Genomic DNA, 22,368 nt, shown 5'->3' on the forward strand with positions numbered 1-22,368 from the left:
GCTGGGCCCAGTAACTTGTATTGAGTAAATTTTCCTAATAGTTTGCTAGACTGGCTGCTCTGAAATGTTCTTGAATTGATTTTGGCAACAAAAGGCAGAATGATAAAAAATGTGTTACTACCCTAAAACTTCTCTGTGAGACCTAAGGCCAGTCACTTAACCTCTGTAGGATAAGATTTTCATTTGAAGGAGCCTGAAGGGCTTGAAGATGACCTAATTCCTTCAAGTCATTGTTGGTATTGAAGTCTGGAAAGGCATACTCAGAGTTATCTCCAGACTCAGCATTTCCTCTCTGGATGTGGCTGAGAGCCCATACCTGGCTTCCCTGTCCAGTTCATCTTCACTTTCTATCAGGATTCTGACTTGTTTGTGCCTGGCTTAAAGAAATATGAGTAAATATTGAATCAGTTGAAAGTGTCCTTAAGCCAACCACTCTTTCCTTTTCTTGTTTTTCCTGTTTGTAGGACAGGTCTGTTATAAAGCATGTGTAGAGGTGAGAGGGTATTAGCAGTCTTGAGAAGCTATGATTTGAAAGATCTCAAGAAATAACTATTGTGTGTCTGAGAGGACCGTGATTTCTCAACCACCACAGTATTTTCAATTCAAATTCTTTTTCATGCTTGCATTGTATGTGTAGAACAAATATCCACACAGATACACACATGGACACATACACAGACAGACAGACAGACAGACAGACAGACTCTAATAGGCAGACAGATACAGGCACAGAGACAGACATACAGACAGACAGACACAGACAAAATCAGGCACAAATATAGACACAGACAGACAGACACACAAGAGACACAGACACACAACTAATGAGGTAGACCAGTAACCTGTAGACATGGAGGCACAGAAAGTGTTCCCATTAAGCAGTCTGCTGGCAGAAGCTCTCTTCTACAGAGGTGAGTTCTCTTTTTATTAAGGCTTTCCATTAATTGAATAAGGCACACTCCTATAATGAATATTCTGATTCATTCACATGTTAAAATTCAGGATTTCGCAGCAAAAACTTACATTCTCAGGTAAGTGGGAGGTAGAAATTTGGCTGAACAACTGAGTGAAAGCCTGCCACAAAGTCAAAATAAAAAAAGGGGTGTGGGGAGGATAAGAAAGGTACACAAAGACAAGCTCAAAGACCTCCGTCTCTCCCAACCCTCCATTCCCAATAAGGTGACACAGGAGAACACGCACAAGTAGAACAAGCGAGTAACAAATACAGTCAGAAACAGCAAGAATCGTGTTTGCTCAGATACCCAGGAACTGAGATCTAGTCAAGCTGGTACTATTACCACACAGCCTTCCTTTGATTGAGTGTTTTCTCTGGGATTCTGTTCTTTGTCCTTCAGCTACCTCTGAGGTATCTTTACCATAGGACAAGTGGGACTTTTTAATGTATATTGTTGCTTCTCAAAATCTTTCCATAACTCCAGTTTATAGTGTCCTGAATATTTACCCCTTAGAGGCTTTCAATTCCTTTTACCTTGAGTACCCTGCAAACAGCAAATTATTTTCCTCTTTCGTCTGCTGCTCTGTTTAATGATAACGTCATTCAACTTAGAAACCTTAGCGTCAAGTAGGTATTTTTCCTTCTTTTCTCTATTGAAAGTCAAACTCATTAACTGAGAGAAATTTATTATCTTCCTTATAGAAGTCAGGTCATGTTCTTCATATTGTACACACAATAACGAAGAGTACATAATACACACAATCGCCCAAATAATTTTAGCTGTGATAAATGCCAAGAAGGAAATAAACAGGGTGCTAGAAGATTGGAAAACTGAGGAATATCTTGCACTATGGAAGGATCAGGCCAATCTGGGAAGGCGATCCTGGAGTGAGCCAGACAGAGTAAAGAGTGGTGGAGAGAATAAGAGCAGAGGCGCTAGACTGACAGAGCAGATGCTAAAGATGCTTATCCACGGGTGAGGAGAATTTATTTTCACAATGACTCTTGGTTAGCATAACAGAGGTGGATACTACATTGCTGTATAAATTAATTATGTATTATATTATAATCATTTTATATTATTGTATAACCAGGGCTTGACAACTGCCTGTTCCATAAATGAATTCTTATGTGAACTGAGAAAATGGTGGTCAGAGAGAGTTTCTAGAGTTTAAATTCACTTATGATAAGTGGGCCAAGTGAGGACTTTGCTCTCTTCAGGTAACCTTGAAAACCACTGCCTGCAGCTGACATTTTACTGTTCTACCAGGAGTCAAAGAACCACCAATAAACTTCTAAAATATGTATAAATCCTGGCAAAGCACAGCGCAATGTTCTGATTTTGCTAGACTAGGAATTCCTTTTCAGTGTTTGGTTTAAACTGTCTTGATCACTTTGGAATATATTCACACTAAATAACCCTGGAGATTGATTAAAAGATTAAGCTTTTACTCTCTTAATTAATCTCAGCATTCACTTATTGCTTTATCTACTAAATGTAATGTAATTTGCTCAATCTACCAAAATATTTGCTTTAATCTAAATATGAAGAGGTTATGAATTTAAGAATTTATCTAGAGTTCAGAATTAACTTGATGGACTCTCCTCCTTCACCAACCCTGTAGAAAAAAGGGGGATCTAGTAGTTTATAATATAGCAAATCATGAAGATGAATCAAAATTTGCAGACTCCAAGAGGATTTTTTTCCCACATACCATGAATAACATTTACCATACAAAGAATCAGTTTATTTATAAGAATAGTAACATTGATTTTAAAATCTATCATATATTTACAGTATTGAAATATAAATTCAATATAAATTCTTTGTCAAAGAATTTGGACAAAGGTAAAATTTTTGAAATAGAACAGGGCATTCTAGATGGAAATATTCACTGGCAAGTGAGAGTGGAGGTGCTTGTGTTCTGTCTGTAGCTACTCCAGACCATGCAGCATCACAGATTCTGGCCCTCCTCTCCTATGTGATGTTTTTGTATGAAGCCTCACAGATGCCTAACTTGCTGAATTCAGTGACAAATGCTCAATAGCCTTCAATAAACAGCAGCTCATTTGACTCTTTTCACTATTATCTAACTTACTGGAGAATCCATTCAACATGGACTTTGTGTTGCATCCAAGTGTGTGTGCATGTACATGTATATGTGTGTATTTGTATGCAATTTGTATGCATATGTATGTATGTGCATATGTCTGTGTTTGTATGAGTGTGTGTCTTGCCGGTCTCTCTCTCTCTCTCTCCCCCCCCTCTGTATATGTGTGTATCTGTGTATGACTCTTATATCATATTCTCCCCTGGTCCTTTCTTACTCGGTTTCTGAATTCTGTAATGCTACAGGTTGAAGTCATACTGCTCTATCTTCTTGAACAACATGCATGATCATGTTCATTACCATCACTTTAAACATCATCTGTGCATCCAAGGCTACTTAAATGTCCTTGTAGTCCAGATCTTATTCAGGGCTTCAGTATCATTCAGGCAATTTTAATTGCCCTTCATTTATCTCCTCTTTCAAAGACTCAAGTTAATCTTATGATCTAATATGTTAATTACTCTTACTTCATTTTAGCGGTCCCCTGTCATAAAGCAACTGTCCCCTTTGCATGGCTCTCCTTGTTTCACTCTTGCAGTTCTTTGTCCTTAACAGAGAGACCGTTTAGAAATGTAGGTCATTGTTTAGTGGTTAAAACTCTTTTATTTGAACTTAGACTAAACCTAACGTTGTTACTTGGCTTCCTTGGTTCTATGTCCTTGTCCCTATCATTTTAAGAGCCTCACACTTTATCTAGTGTATTCTAATCCTGCTGGTCCGCCTTCCCTGACATTTTATAAATGCTAGGATGACTTGCTGCCCTAAATAGGCAATATCTCCCTAAATCTTTTTGACTTTCCTATGAGATACTCTACCTATAAAGTTCTTTCCACTTGCACTTAAAAACTGGTATCTAAATACATAAACTATCCATAAAAATATTTATATTTTAAAAAAGATTTTATATTTAAAATTGTAAATGCATGATTTTCCCCTTTTTCTTTTCCTCCTCTTATTCTTCCCATGAACTTCAGTTACCCTCTTTCATGGTTTTTTTTCTTTAATTGTTATATATGTATATTCCTAACTATATAACTATAACCTGTTCAGACTGTATACTGTTACCTATTATCTGTATGTATATGATCTTGGAGCTGACCACCTTTGATTTACTAAAAGTTTCTTTCGTTAAAAAGAGACATAGGAGTTTCCTCAAGTCCCAACCTCATATTCAAGTCTTTCTTTTAAGTCTCTATTTATGACTTTCGTTCATTTGAAATTAACCAGCTTGTTTATTACCTTTCTTTTCTAGCTATATTGTAAGCTTATTGATGTTAGAAATTGTAGTTTCAAAATGTGTTCTGCCTACAAGAAGTGTAAGGACAAAGATGGGCAGACACTTAGGGAATGGCCTACCAATGTCTAGGACAGTTTGAGACCTGTCCCATGGACACGGACCACTGCCAGACACCCGTAGTGATCCTCTGTTTTGCTTGCAGACAGGAGCCTAGCATGGCTATCCTCTGAGAGGCTCTACTCAGCAGCTGACTGAAACAGATGCAGAGACCCACAGGCAAACATTGGATGGAGCTTTGGGAGTCTTCTGGAAGAGCAGTGGGAAGGATTGAGAGACCCGGAAAGGATAGGAACTCCGCAGGAAGGCTGACAGAATCAACTAACATGGACTCTTAGGGGCTCCCAGAGACTGAACTACCAACCAAAGAGCAATCCTTGACTGGATCTAGCCCCCATCCCTGCACATATGTATCAGATGTGCAGCTTTGTTTTCATGTGGGTCCCACAACTTGAGCAGGAGTCCCTAAATCTGTTGCCTGCCTGTGGATCTATTGCCCTAACAGAGCTGCCTTATCTGGCCTCAAGTGAGAATGTGCCTTGTCCTGCAATGCCTTGATGTGCCAGGGTGAATTAGTACCCACACCTCCCTGCCTTCTCAGAGGGGCTGTGTGAGTGGGGACTGGAGGAGAGGGGGCTATAATTAGAATGTAAAGTGAATAAATAAATGAAAAAAAAGGAATGTATGGTTTCTTGAATTTTTTTTTATCAAAATTTTCTTAATTTGGTTTTGTTATACAGTACATGAATTAAAAATATGTTGACTAAGTTAATTTACATTACCTTTAACACAGAAAATAAAACAGTAATATAGTCTATCTATAAAGAAATTGACTAAGGGCTTTTCCAAGACAACCAACGATTTAAGTTTAGAACCAAAACTCAAAACATGTACTCTTTAAATATGATACATATTATGTCCATAACACACACACACACACACACCATTTCAATTGGTCAGGTTAAAATTCACAGAGGACTTCTATAGATTAGAACAGAGGTAGAAGGAACACCCATTCAGAGCCTGCCCCACATGTGGCCCATACATATACAGCCACTCAATTAGACAAGATGGATGAAGCAAAGAAGTGCAGGCCGACAGGAACCGGATGTAGATCTCTCCTGAGAGACACAGCCAGAATACAGCAAATACATAGCTGAATGCCATCATTAAACCACTGAACTGAGAACGGACCCCCTGCTGAAGGAATCAGAGAAAGGACTGAAAGAGCTTGAAGGGGCTTGAGACCCCATATGAACAACAATGCCAACCAACCAGAGCTTCCAGGACTAAGCCACTACCCAAAGACTATACATGGACTGACCCTGGGCTCCAACCTCATAGGTAGCAATGAATATCCTAGTAAGAGCACCAGTGGAAGGGGAAGCCCTTGGTCCTGCTAAGACTGAATCCCCAGTGAACGTGATTGTTGGGGGGAGGGCGGTAAAGGGGGAAAGGATGGGGAGGGGAACACACATAGAGAAGGGGACGGGGAGGGGTGGGGGGATGTCGGCCCGGAAACCGGGAAAGGGAATAACACTCGAAATGTAAATAAGAAGTACCCAAGTTAATAAAGATGAAAAAAATTAAAAAGAGATAAAAGAGTAATGATGATACTTATTATAACCATTTTCAGTTTATGAACTACTATGGTCCATATTATGAAAGAAATAATGGCCAAGAATTTTCTGATATCAATGACAGAAAACAAAGCACAGATGTAGAAGTTCCAGAGAACATGAAAAAGAACAAATCTCAAAACAGTTGATGCCAGGTGTATTAGAGGGTTTTCTGTTGGTGTGATAAAACACCATGAACAAGGCAACCTGTAGAAGAAAAAGTATGTTTGGTTAGGGCTTGTAATGATGGGGACAGTATGGCAACAAGTATCAGTCATGGCTGCTGGACATAGAAGCTGACGGCGCAGAACTCACATCTCCAACGGCAAACAGGAAGTAGAGAAAGTAAACAGGGAATTAGACATGGCTTTTGAAATCTCACTGCCTACCCCAACAAGGACACACCTAAACTTACATGAATAATGCCAACAACGAGGGGCCGAGTATTAAAATATGCCTGAGACTGTGCAGAACACCTCATTTAAATTACTACATTAAGGCACATTAATTTAAAATGTAGAACTGGAGATATGTATGAAATATTAATTGTGAAAGAGGATGGGAAATTTTTCTTACATATAGCTTAAGAACCATAGCATCCACTAGTGAGAAATTAATGTGAACTGATTTCCGAGGTTGCTGTAACAAAAAAAATTATAACAAAAGAGCGGGATTTATTCTTGTCCTAGTGTGAAGTCTAGAACTCTGAAGTCCAGAGGTGGTTGGGACCACGTTTCTTTTGAGTTCTAATCTATATCACTATAAAATCCTTTTCTGTACTCATATGGACTTTCTCATGTATCTTTAGTAATATGGCTGAGTATCACCATATTACTTCCTTTATCGGGGCCCAGGTGACAGAATTTGGAGGGCATTATATTTCAAGGTGACATCTTATCTTGATTCAGCTGAAGGTTCCTATTCCCCAATAGCATTATTTCTCAAATACTGTGTATTAGAATGCCCACACATCACACTGTGTGGATATTTTTACTTAATGTATAACACATTAGAACCAAGAAAAGGATGGAATATAATAAATTTTGAAATAAACAAGTCACTAACTTATAATTTTACACACACACACACACACAGAGAGTGAGGGGTTCATACAGCAAATTCTCTTTGTCTTAGAAAGGCATCTTTGAGTCTCTCTGTGTTTCTTGGTGAGTGTTGTAATACTGTACTGTACTGTATTGTTTACCAAGAGTGTCTTTTCATTTGAGCCACTTCTTACAATTGTTTACAGTAAAGATAAACTAGGAAAGTGAGGAAAAGTATACCATTTTACCACAACTCTCAGCTGCTGTTTACCTGAATAAAGACTAGCCTTGATTACCTCTTCTGCAAAGACAATAAGTTTTTTAATCCAAGCTTCCTGTCTGTGGTACCCTCTACATGTACAGCCTCTACTTCTCTCTTTCTATTTTGAGAAATTTGGGCTTCAGGGAACCATACCACTGTGCTGGACAAATTTCTACAGTGTTTGTTATAATCATTTCATTTTCTGTCTTGTCTATAAGCTTCCACATGGCATTGGACATGTAGCATACTAAATTGTGTTGGTAGAAATTATGTTTTTAATGTCATCATGTTCATCCCAGTAGCATAAAAAAATCTCAATGAAAGAATCAATCCCCAATTCTCTCTTCTCTTCTGAAACTGATTATACATGTATTAGATTTTGTACTGTATACTTTTATGCTTTAATTTTGGTGTTATTGTATTATTATAACTATTACTATTATTATTATCATCCAGAATATTGAATATAGGGACCCCTGGTTTCTTCAGTTATTTGAAAAGCTCTTATTTTGTCTTTTGTTTTGCTGAGTCTATTTATGTTATTCAATATTTAACAGTTGTTTGTATTGTGTTTCTTTGAATTGATGATTTTGTAATATCAATAATTTCATGTTTTTATAGAAATCCTATTGGTGCTATTTTCAAAGCCAACAGAACATTTTGTAAAATGCTTTCATTCATTTTTTTAGATTTTGAACGTTGTCTTTTAATTCCTGAAGTATTTTGACTATACTTTACATTTGATAATTCTGACAACTTAATTCTCTGAGATTTTACTGCACGTCTTATCTTTGTTTGTTTTGTATTTTTAAAGTATCTATTAAGCCGGCCTGGTTTGTGAACATATCTGAGATTATTTCTTTAGAAGGTATTTAAAGACATTTCAGTCATTAACACACAGCAGCTGCATCGAAACAAATTTATTGTAAAATTCCAAAGATTCTTCCCATCCAAGCCATCTGCTTAGATATCAGGTACAGAATCTAGAAGAAGATGAAAATGTTTCCTCTAGCATAACATTTCTAGTACATGGAAAAAATTTTCAAAGGTCACCATGCCATTGAGATTGCATCTTTGAAACATTCCTCCTTTGGAACTGTGCGGGATTCCACCTTAGTCTGGCTCAAATAGTTTCTTGCTCATTTACAGGTAGTTGTACTATGATCTTGTTTTTTCTTTGAGTATATACATATACATTTAATATATGTAGATAATATATTCTTGATTTTATATAACATTTATAATCTTTTGTAATATGCATATTTAAAATATTCAAGCTGCATAATTTATTTCCTTGTTTACACTAACATAAGCTCATCAGGCAAGTAGAACTTTCAGTCTTTCCATTTTCTTATGGTTTTGTTTGGATTGTTTGAAACTAATAATGTCGCTGTGAACATTTCCTATGTCTTTCTTGGCCATTTGAGTGGAGTTCTGCTAGAAGAGTTACTGGAACATAGGAAAGCATAAGTTTTCTTGCCAGACACTGCCAAGCACTACTCTCTCCAGAAGCATTTGTGAATATTATTTATTCCACATCTTTGCTTTCACTTGGCACTGATGGTATATTACACATGGGCCATTATAGTGTGCATGGTTGTATTTCATCATGCACTTAGTTTGCAGGCTTTTGACTATTAGTGACATCAAGTACCCTTTTAGACCCTTATCAATAAACACTTTTACGTTCTGAAAGTCACCTTTCAAGTGCTTTTCCCTTGAAACATTGCTTCGCTTCTTTTCAGTTGCTAACTTGCTGTTCTACCAACACTCTTAATATACATCCCTTTTCTGTGATTGGAAATGTATTCTCTTAGTTAATGGTTTCCTTTTCAGCTTCATAGAAGTATTTGACAATAATAGAAGCTGTTAATTTGATGTGGCCTAATTTGCCATTTTGTACTATTTCAGAAATCTTGAGATAGAAGTAACATTAGATGTATTTCCACATTACCACACGGCATTGTTTTATCCTTCACTTATTGATGAATAATCCACCATTTATTTTAAACTGGATGATATATTTTCTTCCCACAAAAGTATAAAATTAATATGACATTGTTTCATTTAAGGATCATCATCTTCCATGTTTCATAGAAAATTTCCCCTACAAAGGTAGAGCTGAGTCAGAACTTTCACTTCTGTTCTAAATGGGTTTGTCCGTTCTTGTACCAACACCATCATGCTTGATATGCTTGATTAAAGTATTAGTTAATAGGTAATCAAATACAGTTTACCCTTTAACTTTTTCTATATACTATTTAAGGAGGTTTTAATTTTATTCATTCCTTGTATTAAAATTATCTCACTAATTAAAAGTATTGTTACGATATTGATTTAAAATTTATTAAATTTTGAGGTCAGTTTGGAAAGATTTTATATCTTTACTGTATTGAATTTTCTAATCCCTGATCACAGCATATCCTTCTATTTAGGCCTTAGGAGCATAAGATGAATTGTGGCCTTCATATTCCATAAGATTCATGCAACAAATTGAAACTGGAAAAATATCCAAATAGCCAAAATAATTAACAAATAGTGGGAAATAGTTTAAAAATGAATTAATACTGGTAGTTGTTTCCAAGAGTTATTCAAAGGAGAAATGAAATAATGAGCAATTAGAGAGCATGAAGAAGGAAGTGGTGCTCTGATATGTGGAGGTAATTTTTAATCAACTTTAGACATTTCCAACTAACTTGAGAGGTGTTAACATTTAATCTATGAAAATAATATAATGAGGTTTATTTTAAAACTCAAATAAACTTAAAAGCAAAACACATATCAGAGAAACCAAAAATAGAATAACAATTTTTATTATTCAGTGTTTCAGACTAATTAAGAGAAAAGCTTACCTTGAAATCATAAGCATCTGAATAGTAGGCTACTCTTGAGACCAAGGTTTATTCTCTTTGGTGCATACGGTTATTTAAATCTGTTCTTTTCAACTTCTCATATACCTTCATTAAAGAATTAATGAGGCTTGCTGGTAATTAAGAGCATTCATTTATATAAGCACTTGTTTAAAAATACATAAATATGACTTTAGTTTTTTGGGAACCAATATTTTCCCTTATAATTTTAATTTGATTCAGCCATTGCTTTTTCACTGTATGGATACCTGCTTTAATTATCATAAAATTTTAAATTGCTATAACTCAAAATAGTTTCCAGTATAGTTAAAACAATTTTAACTATACTGAATAGTAATTAATTTATAATTAATATTTTCAAATAATATAATCTTCATCTAAAATGAAAAGAAATAGATTTCTAGAAATATATGTTTGCCATCCAGTTTTTGAAAAAATTGTTTGACATTGTCTTAATTTTTTATTGCTTAGGAAGAGACTCTATGACCAAGGCAACTTACAGAAAGAATCGCATATTGAAGCTTACAGTTTCAGAGGGTGAGTCTATGACTATCATGGTTATAATAACAGTTAGCCAGGAAGGTCTGGCACTAAAGCAGTCACTGAGAACTTACATCCTGATGCATAAGCTACTAGAATGACACTAGGAATTGAGGAATTGAGTGTGTTTGAAACCTTAAAGACTGCCCCAAGTGACACACCTTCTCTAACAAGGCCAAATCTCCTAATCCTTCTCAAACAGGCCAACAAACTGGGGGCCAAGCATTCAACCATATGACTAACCTTTGGGTCCATTCTTATTCAAACAGACATTGGCATAATAGTTATTATTGTTACAGACTTTTAGGTATGGAATTGATTTTGAGGTTAAATATTCAAGCCACATAGACATAAGTCTTTCCTTTAAAGTATACATTTATATTTATTTACTTAAGTCAAAAATATTGAAATTCTTTGCATACTGTATACTATTTTGAATATAGAAGATACCCGAATGGATGAAATAAAAATCTCCCTTTTGTCTTGGAGTTTAAATTCTAATGGAAATATATAATGCACAAGATAACTGTCTTAATTAAGGTTTTACTGCTGTGAACGAATATCACGACCATGTCAATTCTTATAAAGGACATTTAATTTGGGCTGTCTCACAGGTTAAGAGGTTCAGTCCAGTATCATCAAGGCAAGAGCATAGCAGTATCCAGCCACACATGGTGTAAGAGTAGCTGAGAGTTCTACATCTTCATATTAAGGTTGTTGGGAAAAGACTGACTTCCGGGCAGCTAGAATAAGTATCTTAAAATCCATGCTGACAGTGACATACCTACTCCAAGGCCACACCTCATAATAGTGTCACTCTCTGTATATCCAAACCACCACAATAACTAACTTATTAGCTGCAAGAAGTGTATATGTGTATACATATATGTATGTATATATTAATGTATGTATGTATACATGCATTTCTATAGATAACCATTTGTGTTTAACTAAGGTACACATTAATTAATATGAAACTATGCACCCTAGGTTTCATATGAACCTCATGATTCAATCCTGCTTATCAGTTATTTCCTACTCTAGAGATGGGAAACAAGGATGACAGGGCAGATGACTTACACAAGGTAGAATAGCCGTTTTTCTTTTAGTGGAAGTGACTCAGAGTTTATATGGTAGATCCATGATGTCAGAACACTAGACATTGTTTTAAATTTAAAATAATGTCAATGATCACAGTGGTTCTTTTGTTATCTTTAGAAGAAAAATGTTTACTCAAACCCACTGCAGTTGGACTACAGAATGCAGAAAAAAATGGTAGAATTTGAAAATGTTCATTTTCCAGGTCATGGTGTAGAAGAATTCATATCATTTCTGCTTACACCATGTTCATGGAAATTTAGTCAAAGGATCATACCCACTATATGAGAGAATGGGAAATAGTGCCATCAGTAATTGTATGTAACACATTCAAGGGTTGTATAATAAAATGCATATAAGAAAAATATTGTTACAAAATACAAAAATCATTAAAAATTACTATTATTTGAAGGAAGAATTGAAATACATCATGAAGATGATACAAGCAAAGTTCTTTGGTAATTAAAAGAGATAAAAGTTGTCTATGAAAACCTTAGATATACCATTATAAGTATTGAAGTTTGAATAAAATTTTTAAAGATTAAATTCAGACAAAAGTAAGAAAGGTACAAAGTAGAATTTTTGATAAACAAAACATCCAGTCTAGTGTTGAAACATTCTTTAAAAGTAGAAATATTAGCAGCCAGCCAAGAATTGCATTAACAGAGGTCATTCAATTTCAGGATATTCTCTATGTTATTATTAATGTATGGCATTGTAAATGCTGTTAGTTGGCTGTTAGTTGGAGTGTTTATTAGAAATTACTAGGCTATTATTCTTCAAAATATGTTTCCTTCTTATCTGTCTGTCTTTTACTTTTTTTTTTTTTTTTTTTTTTTTTTTTTTTGAGCTGGGGACCGAACCCACAGCCTTGCACTTCCTAGGCAAGCGCTCTACCACTGAGCTAAATCCCCAACCCCTACCTTTTATTTTTAACTTTTGTCATTTTTTTTTCAATCCTAAGTTCTCTGGAGGTAAGAGGAGAACAAATTTAGACCCAGTGTGGGTTACAGTAACCAAATGAGACCTCCCTCTCTCAATATAATATGTTAAAAATACTAAGATATGAATTTCAGTTATAGACCACTTAATTAGCATGCATAAAACACAGAATTTACATTTCAATTTGGAGACAAGCGAGGAAGGAAAGGGAAAGAAGGATGGAGTAAGTGAGCAAGAGAAAGACAGAGAGAGAGAGAGAGAGAGAGAGAGAGAGAGAGAGAGAGAGAGAGAGAGAGACCAGAACACTTTAATTTTGAGAGGTTGATAGTTGTGTTAGCGGTGAATTTTTTCTAACTACAGAAAGAAATCACTATTTAAAAATTGGATGTTTGGGACCACAAACTTTCTTTAAAATGCTTAATTTTCAAATAACAATGACAAGATTGGAAGTAAAAGGGCAGTAAATGACATTCACTATGACATCAATCAATTGACATTAATTCTGAGTGGATTCAGATGAACTATAAGAAATACTTCAAGAAAACTACTGTGAACCATGTTTTATTTTAAAATATACTTAAAGACTTCATGGAAAGTATGTCACTGATTTTAAAAAATCAGAAACTCTTAATAAAAAATAAAATGAAACATATGTAAATTGTTAGTGCCAAATTGTAGAACTGGGGTAGCAAAAGAAAGAAATCACAACCTGCATGCCAAGAGAAATCATCTAGTTTCAAGAACAGAGTCAAAATAAGTATCAAGAAAGAGAAGCAGGATGGATTTGACATCATCCTATGAAAATATTACATAACAATAATATAGGTAATTGGATTTCAAGAAACACTGGGAATGTCGAAGAAAGTCGTGAATCATTGTAAACAATAGACAGATTCATGAAACTTACAAATGCCAAAGGGAATTTGAATGATCATAGCCAAGGAATTAAACAAAACCATCTAGGACCTAAAATTGGACATAGAAATAACAAACAAACCACAAAGAGAGACATCCCTGAAGATAGAAAACCTAGACAATATTGATGAAGCCAAGAAGTGCATGGTGAAAGGAGCCTGATATAGCTGTCTACTGAGAGGTACAGACAGAGCATGTCAAATACAAAGGCGAATGCTAGCAGCAAGCCATTGAACTGAGAACAGGATTGAAGGAACTGAAGGGGCTTGCAACCCCATAAGAACAACAATACCAACTAACCAGAGCTCCCAGGGACTAACCCACTACCAAGAGTACAATGGGCAGACCCATGGTCCAGCTGCATTGTAGCAGGGGATGACCAAGAAGTATTGGGCACCAATTCGGAGAAGCCACTTGGTCGAGAACCTTTGGTCGACCATAAGAACAACAATACCAACTAAGGCTAGAACCCCAGTGTAGGGGAATGTCAGTGTTGGGGTGACAGAAAAGGTGGATGGCTGGGGATGGGGAATACTCTCATAGAGTAATGGGGAGGGGGAATGAGATGGGAAACTGGGAAAGGGAATAACATTTGAAATGTAAATTTAAAATATCCAATAAAGATAGATATGATCTTATGAAAAGTGTAAGAAAACCAGGAACAAGAGAAAAAAAAAAGAAAAAATATCATCCTGAATAAGGTAAACCAATCACAAAAGAATACACATGGTATACACTCACTGATTTTTCAGATATTAGCCCCAAAGATTGGAATACACAAGATACATTTCTCAAACCACATGAAGCTCAAGAAGAAAGAAGATTAAAATGTGGATGTTTCAGACTTTCTTAGAAGGGGGAACAAAATTACTCACAGAAAGAAATATGGAGAGAGCAAGTGTAGAGCGAGAATGAAGGAAAGACCATACAGAGACTGCCCCACCTTGGGATCCATCCCATATACATACAGACACCAAATCCAGACAATATTGCTGATACCAATAAGATCATGCTGACAGGAGCCTGATATAGCTGTCTCCTGAGAGGCTCTGCCAGAGATGCTTACAACCAACCACTGAACTGAAAACGGGGTCCCCAATGGAGGAGTTAGAGAAAGGACTGAAGGAGCTGAAGGATTTGCAACCCTATAAGAACAACAATATCAACCAACCAGACCCCCCCCCCAGAGTGCTTAGGAAATAAATTATCATTCCAAGAGACCAAAGGGATTGACCTATGGCTCCATCTTCATACATAGCAGAGGAAGGAGAGGCTCTTGGTGCTGTCAAGGCTGGATGTCTCACTGTACAGGAATGTCAGGGTGGGGAGGTGGGAGGGAGTATGTAGGTAGGTGAGGGAGCACCCTCAAAGAAGCAGGGGGAGGGGAATGGCATAGCAAGTTTCTGGAGGAGAAACTAGGAAATGGGATAATATTTAAAATGTAAATATTTCCAATAATTAATATTAATATTCCATTAATATTAATTCCAATAAAAGAAAAATAAACACAAAGAAGAAAAAAACTAAAAGACAAGAAAAATATGTGAATCGAGATAAAGGAGATAACTAAGAGATATAGTCAGAATATCCTGTGTATGAGGTATATCATACTTTTCATTATAGAAAAAGTGGAAAGAAGTGGAAAACAAGTTAATTGTGAACACAATCTCTTTAAAATAATTGAGAAATGTCATTAGATGATGCTACAAATGAGCATTGTAGAAAAATTATACTTCAGTATATATAAAATTAAAAGAGCAAATACTATATAGATTTATTCTTTCTAATAGTAAAACTACTAGATTTAAATATTGTGTCTTTAAAAACCAATTACTTTTGTGTTGTAGTATGAATCATTGGGAGTTTCCATTATTAATTTTTCCTCATTCCGTCAGTTTCTGGTGTTGTTTCTATTACTTAATTTTGTGCTTAGTTCAACTTAATTTGTTGTTTCCTTTCAAGAGGACAATGTAAAATAATTACTTAAACCATTCTTTTAAAGATTCTAATATACAGCTGAAAAGATGTCTCTGCTGTTAAGAGCATGGTCTGACAGCCAGAATACAGCAAATACAGAGGCGAATGCCAGCAGCAAGCCACTGAACTGAGAATAGGACCCCCGTTGAAGGAATCAGAGAAAGAACTGGAAGAGCTTGAAGGGGCTCAAGACCCCTTATGAACAACAATGCCAAGCAACCAGAGCTTCCAGGGACTAAGCCACTACCTAAAAGACTATACATGGACTGACCCTGGACTCTGACCTCATAGGTAGCAATGAATAGCCTAGTAAGAGCACCAGTGGAAGGGGAAGCCCTGGGTCCTGCTAAGACTGAACCCCAGTGAACTAGACTGTTGGGGGAGGGCGGCAATGGGTGGAGGGTGGGGAGGGGAACACCCCTCAAGAAGGGGAGGGTAGGGATTAGGGGGATGTTTGCCCGGAAACCAGGAAAGGGAATAACATTCGAAATGTAAATAAGAAATACTCAAGTTAATTAAAAAAAAAAAAAAAGAGCATGGTCTGCTCTTCTAGAAGTCCTGAATTCAATTGCCAGGAACCACATATGGCCCCAAACCATCTGTAATTGGATCATATGTTCTCTTTTGGTATGTGTGAAGATAGTTACAGTTTACTCATATACCTCAATAAATGAAAAAAAACTTATTTAAAAATTCTAATATAAACATTGACTACTATAAATTGAATGTTTTCACTGATATCAATATATTTAAGGTTATCATTTTTTTATTTTCTTGCAAATATTTTCTCTTTGATGAATATTTTAGAAATATGTCACTAACTCTAAACTTGGGGCTTAGAGTTTTTCATATATTCTTCTGTCATTCATTTGTAGTTATATTTTGTTATAGACTTACACAGATTCAACATGATTCTTTGATTCAACGTGATCTGTTATTCGAGTTGTTGATTTGCTTTATGGCCTAGAGCAGTAGTTCTCAATCTGTGGGTCACACACACACACAGCTGGGCTCTCAGAAGTGTGGATAATTCTGAGACCTTAGAGGAGACCAATACATTCCTGGACCAACAGGAACTGCCTAGTGCCCTCTGGATAAAGGAACCTAGGAGCAGTCTGGAGCAGATCTCTTCCTGTTTCTGCCTAGGGCCAGAGCTGCAAGCCAGTGCCCTGGAGTGCAGACACACCTGAGAGCAGAGGTAAGATCAACTTTTCTGCTCAAAGCAACCAGCCTGGAGTCTTCAGGACACACAAACCCAGGTGCAGCTCTCTGTTACCAGATCCAGCTGAAAGAAAACAGGTCTACAGGAGTGATGATACACAGGCTTATTGGAGTGTCAAGCCACTGTCAGAGACAGCAAGACAAGTTAACACCAGAGACAACCTGATGGCGAGAGGCAAGCACAGGAACCTAAGCAACAGACACCAAGACTACTTGGCATCATCAGAACCCAGTTCATCCACCAAAGCAAATACTGGATATCCAGACACATTGGAAAAACCAAGATTTGGGTTTAAAATCACAACTTATGATGATGATAGAGGACTTTAAGGAGGACATAAATAACTCCCTCAAAGAAATACAGGACAACACAAGTAAACAAGCAGAAGCCCTTAAAGAGGAAACACAAAAATCCCTTAAAGAATTACAGAAAAACACAACCAAACAAGTCAAGGAAATGAATAAAACCATCCAGAATTTAAAAATGGAAATAGAAACAATAAAGAAATCACAAAGGGAGATAATCCTGGAGATATAAAACCTAGGAAAGAAATCAGGAGTCATAAGCACAAGCATCATGCAAGGAATACAAGAGAAAGAAGAGAGAATCTCAGGGACAGAAGATAACATTGGAAACATTGATAGAACAATCAAAGATAATGTAAAACACAAAAAGCTCCTAACCCAAGACTTCCAGAAAATCCAGGACACAACGAGAAGATCAAACCTAAGGATAATAGATATAGAAGAGAGTGAAGACTCCCAACTTAAAGGTACAGTAAATATCTTTAACAAAATTATAGAAGGAAACTTCCCTAACCTAAAGAAAGAAATGCTTATAAGCATCCAAGAAGTCTTCAGAACTCCAAATAGATTGAAACATAAATTCCTCCTGTCACATAATAGTCAAAGCACAAAATGCACAAAACAAAGAAAGAATATTAAAAGAAGTAAGGCAAAAAAGTCATGTAACATATAAAGGCTGATCTATAAGAATTACACCAGACTTCTCACCAGAGACTATGAAAGCCAAAAGATACTGGGCCAATGTCATACAAACCCTAAGAGAACACAAATACCAGCCAAAACTATATTAAGCAAAATTCTCAAATAACAGAAATGGAGAAACTAAGATATTATGTGACAAACCGAAATTTATACAATATCTTTCTACCAATCCAGAGCTGCAAAGGATAATAGATGGAAAACTCCAACACAAGAAGGGAAACTACACCCTGGAAAAAAAACAAGAAAGTAAGCTCCTTGCAACAAATGCAAAAGAGGAGAGCCACAAAAGCATAATTCCACCTCTAACAACAAAAATAATAGGAAACAACAATCATTATTCCTTAATATCTCTTAACATCAATGGACTCAATTCCCCCAGTAAAATGACATAGACTAACAGACTGGATTCTGAGAGGACCCAGCATTTTGCTGCATAAAAGAAACACACTTCAGAGACAAAGACAGACACTACCCCAGAGTAAAAGGCAGGAAAACAACTTTTCCAAGCAAATGGTCCCAAGAAACAAACTGGAGTAGCTATTTTAATAGTGAATCAAATCAACTTTCAACCAAAAGTTATCAAAAAAGATAAGGAAGAACACTTCATATGCATCAAAGGAAAAATCCACCAAGTTGAACTCTCAAACTTGAATATCTATGCTCAAAATACAAGGGCACCTACATTCATAAAAGGAACCTTGCTAAAGCTCAAAGCTCACATTGAACTTCACAGAATAATAGTGGGAGATTTCATCATCCCACTCATCAATGGACAGAGCATTAAAACAGAAACTAAAGAGAGACATAGGGAAACTAACAGAAGTTATGAGCCAAATAAATGTTATTGATTAATTTAATAGGACATGTCATCCTATAAATAAAGAATATACCTTCTTCTCAGCACCTCATGGTACCTTCTCCAAAAGTAACCCTACAATAGGTCACAAAACAGGGCTCAACAGATACAAGAAGATTGAACTAATCTCATGCATCCTATCAGATCACCAGGAACTAAGGCTGGTCTTCAATAACAACAAAAGTGATAAAAGTCAACATATACATGTAAACTGAACAATGCTCTAATTACTTAATGAGAACTTGGTCAAGGAAGAAATAAAGAACAATATCAAAGTCTTTCTAGAATTTAATGAAAATGAAGGCACAACATTAAACAGTGAAAACAGTGCTAAGGGGAAAACTCATAGTTCTGAGTGCCTTCAAAAGGAAACTGTAGAGAGCATACATTACAGTTTGACAGCATACCTAAAAGCTCTAGAACAAAAAGAAGCAAATACACCCAAGAGGAGTAGAAGGCAGGAAATAATCAAACTCGGGACTGAAATCAGCCAAGTAGAAACAAAAGACTATACAAAGAATCAACAAAACCTGGACCTGATTCTTTGAGAAAATCAATAAGATAGATAAACCCTTAGGAAGACTAACCAGAGAGCACAGAGAGTGCATCCAAATTAACAAAATCAGAAATGGAAAGGGAGAGATAACAACATAATCTGAGAAAATTCAAAATATCATCAGATCCTACTACAAGAGCCTATATTCAACAAAACTGAAAAGTCTTGATGAAATGGACATTTTTCTAGGCAGGTAACAGGAACCAAAGTTAAATCTGTATCAGATAAACCATCTAAATATGTTTATAACTCCTAAAGAAATAAAAGCAGATTTTAAAAGTCTTCCAACCAAAAAGAGCTCAGGACCAGAGAAGTTTAGTGCAGAATTCTATCAAATCTTGATAGAAGACCTCATGCCAATACTGTTCAAACTTTTCCACAAATTAGAAACAGAAGGAATACTACAAATTCACAATTAAGCTTATACATAAACCATACAAAGACCCAAAAAAGAAAGAGAACTTCAGAGCAATCTCCCTTATGAATATTGATCCAAAAATACCCCCAAAATTTGTAAACCCAATTTAAGAACACATCAAAACAATCATCCATCATGATCAAGTAGGCTTCATCCTAGTGATGCAGGGATGGTTCAATATATAGAAATCCATCAATGTAACAAACTATATAAATAAACTCAAAGACAAAAACCACATGATTATCTCATTAGATGCTGAGAAAGCATTTGACAAAATTCAACACCCCTTCATGTTAAAAGACGTGGAAAGATCAGGAATTCAAAGCCCATACCTATAAACATAGTAAAAGCAATATACAGTAGATCAGTAACCAACATTAACCTAATGGAGAGAAACTTAAAACAATCCCACTAAAATCCCACTAGACAAGGCTGCTCACTCTCTCTCTCTACTTATTCAATATAGTACTCGAAGTCCTAGCCTGAGCAATCAGAGGACAAGAGGTGGTTAAAGCATACAAATTGGAAAGGAAGAAGTCAAACTATAACTATTTGTAAATGATGATACTATATATAAATAACCCCAAAAGTTCCACCAGAGAACTACTAAGCTTGACAAACAACTTCAGTAAAGTGGTTTGGTATAAAATGAACTCAAACAAATCAGTAGCATTTCTCCACTTAAAGAATACGCAGGCTGAGAAAGAAATTAGGGAAATGACATCATTCACAATAGTCACAAATAACATAAAATACCTAGGTGTGACTCTAACCAAGCAAGTGAAAGATCTGAATGAGAAGAACTTCAAGTCTCTGAAGAAAGAAATTGAAGAAGATCTCAGAAGTTGGAAAGACAACCCTTGCTCATGAATTGGCAGGATTAATATAATAAAAATGGCCATTTTGCCAAAAGCAATCCACAGATTCAATGCAATCCCCATAAAAATTCCAACTCACTTCTTCATAGACTTAAAAAGAACAATTTGTAAATTCATTTGGAATAACAAAAAACTCAGGATAGCAAAAACTATACTCAACAATAAAAGAACTTCTGGGAGAATCCCCATCCTGACCTCAAGCTGTATTACAGAGTAACAGTGATAAAAAACTGTATGTTTTTTGTACAGAGACAGACAAGAAGATCAGTGGAATAGAATTGAAGACCCAGAAATGAACCCACACATCTATAGTCAGTTGATCATTGACAAAAGAGCTAAAACCATCCAATGGAAAAAAGATAGCATTTTCAACAAATAGTGTTCATTCAACTAGAGGTCAGCATGTAGAAGAATGAAAAATGATCCATTTTTATTGCCCTGTACAAAGCTTAAGTCCAAGTGAATCAAGTACCTCCACATAAAACCAGATGCACTCAACCTAATAGAAAAAAGTGGGGAAAAGCCTCGAATACATGGGCACAGGGGAAAATTTCCTGAACAAAATACCTATGGCTTATGCTCTAAGATCAAGAATTGACAAATGGAACTTCATAAAACTGCAAAGCCTCTGTAAGACAAAGGGCACTGTCACTAGGACAGAAACCAGTAGAGTGGGGAAAGATCTTTACCTATCCTATATTTGATACAGGGCTCATATCCAATATATACAAAGAACTCAAGAAGTCACACTCCAGAGAGTTAAATAACCCTATTAAAAATGGGGCACAGAGTTAAACAAAGAATTCACAGCTGAACAATATCAAATGGCTGAGAAGTACCTAAAGAATGTTCAACATCCTCAGTTATCAGGGAAATGCAAATCACATCAACCCTGAGATTCCACCTCACACCAGTCAGAATGCCTAAGATCAAAAATTCAGGTGATAACAGATGCTGGTGAGGATATGGAGAAAGTGGAACACTTCTCCATTGTTGGTGGGATTGCAAGCTGGTACAACCATTCTGGAAATCAGTCTGGAGATTCTTCAGAAAATTGGACATTGAACTACCTGAGGATCCAGCTATACCTCTCTTGGGCATATACCCAAAAGATGCCCCAACATATAGCAAAGACACGTGCTCCACTATGTTCATAGCAGACTTATTTATAATAGCCAGAAGCTGGAAAGAACCCAGATGCCCTTCAACAGAGGAATGGATACAGAAAATGTGGTATATCTACACAATGGAATATTACTCAGCTATAAAAAACAATGACTTTATGAAATTCGTAGGCAAATGGTCGGAACTGGAAAATATCATCCTGAGTGAGGTAACCCAACAAAAACCCACCATGGTATATACTCACTGATAAGTGGATTTTAGCCCAAAAACTCGAATTACCCAAGATACAATCCATATGAAGCTAAGAAGATGACCAAAGTGTGGATGCTCCAGTACTTATTAAAAGGGAGAACAAACATATTCATAAGAGGGGATATGGAGCAGAGACTGAAGGAATGACCATTCAGAGCCTGCCCCACCTGAGTATATATATATATATATATATATATATATATATATATATATATATATATATATATATATATATATCTCCATATAACTATATAGGATATATATATCTCCATATAACTATATAGGATATATATATATATATCCATATAACTATATAGGATATATATATCCATAAAACTAGACAATATTGATGAAGCCAAGGAGTGCATGATCTCACCCAGAACATGACAAATACAGAGGTAAATGTTAGCACCAAACCATTGAACTGA

At 36.0% G+C, this 22,368-nt stretch overlaps 1 pseudogene; it reads left to right on the forward strand.

The window, feature by feature from the left end:
- The first annotated feature begins 850 nt into the window (after window positions 1-850).
- LOC116904446 overlaps window positions 851-22,368 on the forward strand; it is a 44,367-nt pseudogene continuing 22,849 nt past the window's right edge.

This window comes from Rattus rattus, chromosome 6 (assembly GCF_011064425.1).
Source record: "Rattus rattus isolate New Zealand chromosome 6, Rrattus_CSIRO_v1, whole genome shotgun sequence".
Classification (NCBI taxonomy): domain Eukaryota; kingdom Metazoa; phylum Chordata; class Mammalia; order Rodentia; family Muridae; genus Rattus; species Rattus rattus.